At 38.3% G+C, this 6,447-nt stretch overlaps 1 long non-coding RNA gene across 1 annotated transcript in view; it reads left to right on the forward strand.

The window, feature by feature from the left end:
- The window catches only part of LOC309361724, a 35,281-nt gene extending 31,017 nt beyond the window's left edge, over positions 1 to 4,264 (forward strand). Inside the window, exon 4 of the long non-coding RNA XR_014164604.1 lies at positions 3,827 to 4,264. This is a non-coding gene — a long non-coding RNA (uncharacterized lncRNA). The remainder of the gene's footprint in view (positions 1 to 3,826) is intronic.
- The last annotated feature ends 2,183 nt before the right edge of the window (positions 4,265 to 6,447 follow it).

The raw sequence follows: 6,447 nt of genomic DNA on the forward strand, positions 1-6,447 counted from the left end.
CCAACCTCTGCTTAAAACCCCTCAGGGAAGGAGGAGTCCATTCCACTGTTGAAAAGCTCTTATTATCAGAAAGTTCTTCCTGATGTTTAGTTGGAATCTCCTTTCTTGTAACTTGAGTCCATTGGTTTGGGTCTTACCCTCCAGAGCAGGAGAAAACAAACTTGTTCCCTCTTCCATGTGACAATCCTTTAGATATTGGAAGAAGGCTATCATATCCTTCTCAGTCTAAACATAATCCAACTCCCTGTTCCCTTATAGTCCTGCCTGTCCAGGAGTATCCAAGGCCTAGCCTAGGTAGGCAGAATTGGTTTCCAGGGCTTGAAGGTACTTTCACCAAGGAGGCTGCTACATGCACAGTTCAGTGGTTTGCTTCAGGGGGAAGCAGCTGCCATGGGCTGGCTGGAAGCAGAGGAGTGGTGGGAGACACTAGCTGGGGAACCCCCAAGGGATGACGCCTCAGAGCCAGGGGATTGGTGGTGGGATGACAATGAGTGGTCAGAGGGAGAAGAGGAAGCAGACTAGGAAGAGGCAGTGTCAGAAGCTGAAGAGGTAACAGGGTTTAGTGAGCAGGAAGAGGCTGTGGCAGATAGCAGTTCAAACTCCGAGGTAGAAGCAGGGGCTAGAGAGGCAGTGAGAGGGTAGGCTGCTGAAGAATCTAGGGAGCCTCCCCCTCCTGCTGTGGCCAGCTTGTCTCTTGGAACACAGAGAGAAATGAAAAGGGCGGAGCAGAGATTGGTTGTGCACAGTTTGCAACTGCTTGGGAAGGACCCTGGAGAGGAGAAGCCTTAGAGAGCAGAGGGAAGGCAACTGCCTCAAGGCAACAAGACCAATGGGAAGAGTTGTTGGGATCACTAGGCCTGAGCTGTTTTGGCATCTTTGCATAAAGAGTTAACTTCTTACGGATGCTAAAGAAAGAGGTGGTTTCGCTTTACCAAATTTGAAATTATATTCTGAAGCATCTTGCCTTTGTTTGTTATGAGACTGGATTTTGCTAGATAACACAGATTTATTGGATCTGAAAGGTCACGACAACAGATTTGGGTGGCACACATATTTATGGTATGATAAAGTGAAAGTACATAAAGGATTCTTGAACCACACGTTGAGAAATCAACCTACGAGGTATGGGACAGATATAAAAACTTATTCGAAAGGAAAAAACCTTGGTGGCTCTCACGCTTACCTTTCAGTTAAAAAGGTAAATATGAAAGGGAATTGGGCCATCTACAGAGATTTATTAATTGAGACAGAAGACCAATTAAAATTGAAAACATTTGAAGAATTAAAAGAATATATGACAGAATATATGTTCATAAGAATGTATATGATATAATACCATCAGATAAATGATATCTTTTAAATATATTAAAAAATGGTTTTGCTACAATAAGATCAAGGTTTGAAATAGATCTGTTGGAGAATAAGATGAAAATATTATCAAAAATGTTTAACTTACTTTTAGAATGGCATACAAAGGATGAAGAAGTTAAGGCAGTCATGATATACTGAGCTAGAGATTTTGGATATAATAGTCATTTGTCTTTTTTTTTATAATTTTTATTCATTTTCCAAACACATATTAAGAAACAAACAAAACACAAAACAAAAACATACAAAACATTTAAACATGTATAATTTCATTCCCCATACCTCCCTTTCGCTGCATCCTTATTTTACAATTCTTTAGCAACTCCTCTGGTCCATTATCTATTTAATTCCCTTTCTTTAAATTTTCTTTAATTTATTGGTTACAGCTGTAATTCTCTGATTCTTGCCCCTTGACATCTTAACACTCCTCAACTTTACAACAATTTTTAAGATATATTTTAAATTTCTTCCTGTCCTCTTCCACTGTCTCTTTCCCCTGGTCACGGATTCTGCCGGTCATCTCTGCCAGTCCCATAAAGTCAATCACCTTTGTCTGCCATTCTTCCAGAGTAGGTAGTTCTTGCATCTTCCAGTACTTTGCCAGAAGAATTCTTGCTGCTGTGGTGGCGTACATAAAAAAGGTCCTATCCTTCTTTAACACCAATTGGCCAACCATGCCCAGAAGAAAAGCCTCAGGTTTCTTAGGAAAAGTCCACTTAAGGACTTTCTTAATTTCATTATAGATCATTTCCCAAAAGGCTTTAATCTTCGGGCAGGTCCACCAAAGGTGGTAAAAGGTACCTTCAGTCTCATTACATTTCCAACATTTATTATTGGGCAAATGATAATTTTTTGCAAGCTTGACTGGGGTCATGTACCACCTATAAATAATTTTCATTATGTTTTCTTTTAAGGCATTACATGCTGTAAATTTAACACCAGTGGTCCATAACTGTTCCCAGTCAGCAAACATAATGTCATGACCGATATCTTGTGCCCATTTAATCATAGCTGATTTCACCGTTTCATCCTGTGTATTCCATTTCAACAGCAAGTTATACATTCTTGACAAATTCTTAGTATTGGGTTCTAACAATTCTGTTTCTAGTTTTGACCTCTCCTTCTGAAATCCTATTTTCCTGTCCTGTTTAAATGTCTCATTTATCTGATGGTAATGCAACCAATCTCGGACTTCGGACTTTAATTTCTCATAGCTCTGAATTTTAACCTTTTCACCATCTTGTTCTAGAATTTCACAATATTTTGGCCATTTAGAGTCCATATTAAGTTTTTTCACCTCCTTAGCTTCCATTGGTGACAACCACCTGGGAGTTTTACTTTCCAACAAATCTTTATATCGAATCCAAACATTGTATAATGCTTTCCTGACAATATGGTTTTTAAAACCTTTATACACCTTTGCCTTGTCATACCAAAAATATGCATGCCAACCGAAACTATTATCATACCCTTCCAGATCCAAAATGTCTGTGTTTTCAAGAAGTAACCAGTGTTTCAACCAGCAAAAAGCTGCCGATTCATAATAGAGTCTTAAGTCCGGCAGGGCAAAGCCCCCTCTATCTTTTGCATCAGTTAAAATCTTACATTTTATTCTGGGCTTTTTGCCCTGCCAGACAAATTTAGATATGTCTTTCTGCCACTTCTTGAAACAGTCCATCTTGTCCACAATCTGTAACGTCTGAAATAAGAATAACATTCTAGGCAATACATTCATCTTAATAACAGCAATTCGGCCTAACAAGGAAAGTCTCAACCTTGACCATATTTCTAGATCTTTCTTTACTTCTGTCCAACATTTTTCATAATTGTCCTTAAATAAGTTCACATTCTTAGATGTTAAGTTTACCCCCAGGTACTTCACTTTTTTCGTTATTTCCAAACCTGTTTCACTCTGAAATCTCTCTCTTTCTTCCATTGTTAAATTTTTTCCCAGCACTTTCGTTTTCTGTTTATTCAATTTAAATCCTGCTACTTGACCAAATATCTCAATTAGTTCTAATACTCTTTTAGTACTAGTGTCTGGCTGTTGCAAGGTTAATACTAGGTCATCTGCAAATGCCCTTAACTTGTAGTGTCTGACTCCGACCTGAATTCCTTTAACCAACTGGTATAATAGTCATTTGTCATCTTGGGAAAAATTATGAAAGGAAGAAATGAAATTTACTGCATGCCGCTCGCTGAAGTAAAATATTATGAAAATGATGTATTGCTGGTATTTAACACCAAGCAAAATTGCAAAAATGTATAAAACGAGTTCAAACATGTTGGAAATGTAAGGGAATATTTTTACCATATTTGGTGGTTATGTGACAAAGTAAAAGACTTCTGGGAGATGATTTATAATGAGTTAAAGAAAATACAGAAACCTTTTTATTAGGTATTATAGGTAAAGAGATACTGAGAGTAGACAAGTGACTATTTTTGTATGTAACAGCAGCAGCAGTATGACTAGCCCAGAAATGGAAGCAAGATGAAATGCCATCGAAAGAAGAGCGGCAAGCGAAACTGATGGACTATGGGGAGTTGGCGAAACTGACGGGAAAGATCCGAAACCAGGAAGATCAAGCATTTGAAAAGGACTGGAACAAATTTGTACTTTATTTAAAAGATCACTGTAAAAATTTAAAGACACTGGCAGGAATGTGAAGATACTTGTAATGTGAAATTCTGCTATATTTTACTTATGATTTATATAAAGATTTGGAAAATGTAAAAGATGTAGTTAATTATGGGATAAAGAAATAACCCATGGAGGGGTGGAGGGAAGTTCAAAAGAACCTATTAAGTAGAGGTGAAAAATGAATATTGTGAGGATATTAAAAATGTGGAAAATCAATTTAAAAATTATTATAACAAAATAAAAGAGTTAACTTCACTGACACTGTGTTTTTTTACTGCTGAGCTACACTTGACTCCAGTTCCTAACAGTAGCATGCAGATCTCAGCAGCTCCTGAAGGTCATCTTATAACAGTGGTCCTGGTGTGGCAGGAGAGGATGGCAAGTGTGGTGGGAAGGTTCAAGGCCAAGCAACATGTAAACATTGCAGTAAGGTATACAGTCATACCTCGGGTTAAAGTTGCTTCAAGTTGAGTGTTTTCGGGTTGCGCTCCACGGCGACCTGGAAGTAACGGAACACATTACTTCCGGGTTTTGCCGCTTGCGCATGCGCAGACGCTCAAAATTATGTCACGTGCATGTGCAGAAGCGGCAAAACGCGACCCACGCACACGCAGATGCGCAGTCGCAGGTTGCGTTCACTTCAGGATGTGAACGGGGCTCCGGAACGGATCCCGTTCGCATCCAGAGGTACTACTGTAGTATCAAATTATTGATTTAATTGCCGAAGACACATATATATCTTTTCAAGATTAAGCACTGCTGGGAGTTGTTAGCTTTTGTTTTTCAATGTATTTCTTCTCAATAAAAAAATTGGTGCTGCGCAAGCAAATTTTCATTCTGAAAAAGTGTGGCCCAGAGAAAAAAGTTTGAGAACCACTGTCTTATCAAACCAAGCAAAGGGTAGGGAGAGGCGGACAAAAGAGTGAGGCTGTTCAGATTATAATAGATTTCCTTAATTTATTGTTCCTCTGTTCTTCAGTTCTGGTTTGTAAAGTATGGGGTCAAAGTGAGATTTTTCAGGGTACTTTCAGTCCTCACCAAGTCAAAGCAGGATGTTAATAAATGTTCCCAAAGTCAGGTCACAACCCCCCTTCCCAAGTCCAGAGCAGCTTTGAATTGCTTCAGTACATTCAGTACAGTACCTGTATAACTATATGTTATCCTAGATCTCTTTTTCTGTAGGTCCATGGGGTTTGCCAAAAGTGAGGCTGTCTAAAATGCTGCCTGTGGAGCTTTGGATTTTTGTTTTGGTTGTCATTTTAAAAAGTAAAAAATCATCAGCTGCTGTGCTTTAAGTTTAAAACCTTCATTTAGTGTTGTTCAGCTTTATAAAGGAGAACTCTGCAGGCAGCTAGACAGTGTCAGGTTGTAAGAACTATCAGAAACGATCAAACACCAGAAATGCTAGTATAAAATATGCAAGCAAGAATATACACCACTCAGCCAACTCTAAATTATTTTATAAAGAGCAACCCCTGCTCCCCACCTCTTTGAAATTTTGAAGTGCATGGATTTTGGAGTTTTAGCTGGTCTAATAAAAGTATTGCCCTAATATGAATTATGGAGGATAGTTAATACATAGGGCTATGACAATGATTCAGTTCACACTTAAAGGCAAATCGATGAAATTTCATAATTCCAAAACAAATTGAAAACCAAAACACAGACACCCTTCAAAATCTGCAGTTCTCCAAACAATTGATGTTTACCAAAATGTGTATATGAGAGGGAGAGTGTATATAAAAATAAATATATTTGTGAAACTAGCAGACAAAGATGCATTATCTTAAAGAATATTGCTTGCAAAAATGTGTACATGAGTCAAACAGACAAATTTGCACTAAAGCATTAATGAATTTTCATGAGGAATTATTTGTTTATTTGAGCGTTGTGGAAAACTGAATTTAAGAACAGAAAAATGAGAAACTGAGAGAACTGGAAATGACTAATCTTTCCACCCCTATTCAGGAACACCTGGAAGGCTACAGATTACTCTCTCTTGGTTTTACACCCTTTCAGCTGTGTGACATCAAGCTCAATATCTGCCGAGCAGGATATAAGTTTTCCTCTAAACACACTTTTGTACCTTGCAGTAGCACAAGCAAATCTAATGCTCATTGGTTTTTCCTTCTATGTTTCAAGCTCTTCTGGAACCAGTTCAAGTCCACAGTTGACGCTGCAATTGGAATATTGAAAAATTCCACATTTCCCCACCACGCAACCTTCTCCATTTTTCTCTATCCTTTTTTACCTTGATTTTTATTTTCAAACTGAAGCATCCCTGTAGGGATGTGTGTGGCGGTGGCCGGGGGGGTTGGGGGGTTGGAGGCAAAAACAAATTGAGAAATTCATTTTAATAAAGGGACTTTTTTTAAAGGGTGAAATTAAAGCAGACCTCGTTGCAATTAATGCAAAGACAAAGAAAGCAATGCTCTTAG

The sequence above is a fragment of the Podarcis melisellensis genome, assembly GCF_964234715.1.
Source record: "Podarcis melisellensis genome assembly, chromosome: Z".
NCBI classification, from domain to species: Eukaryota; Metazoa; Chordata; class Lepidosauria; order Squamata; family Lacertidae; genus Podarcis; species Podarcis melisellensis.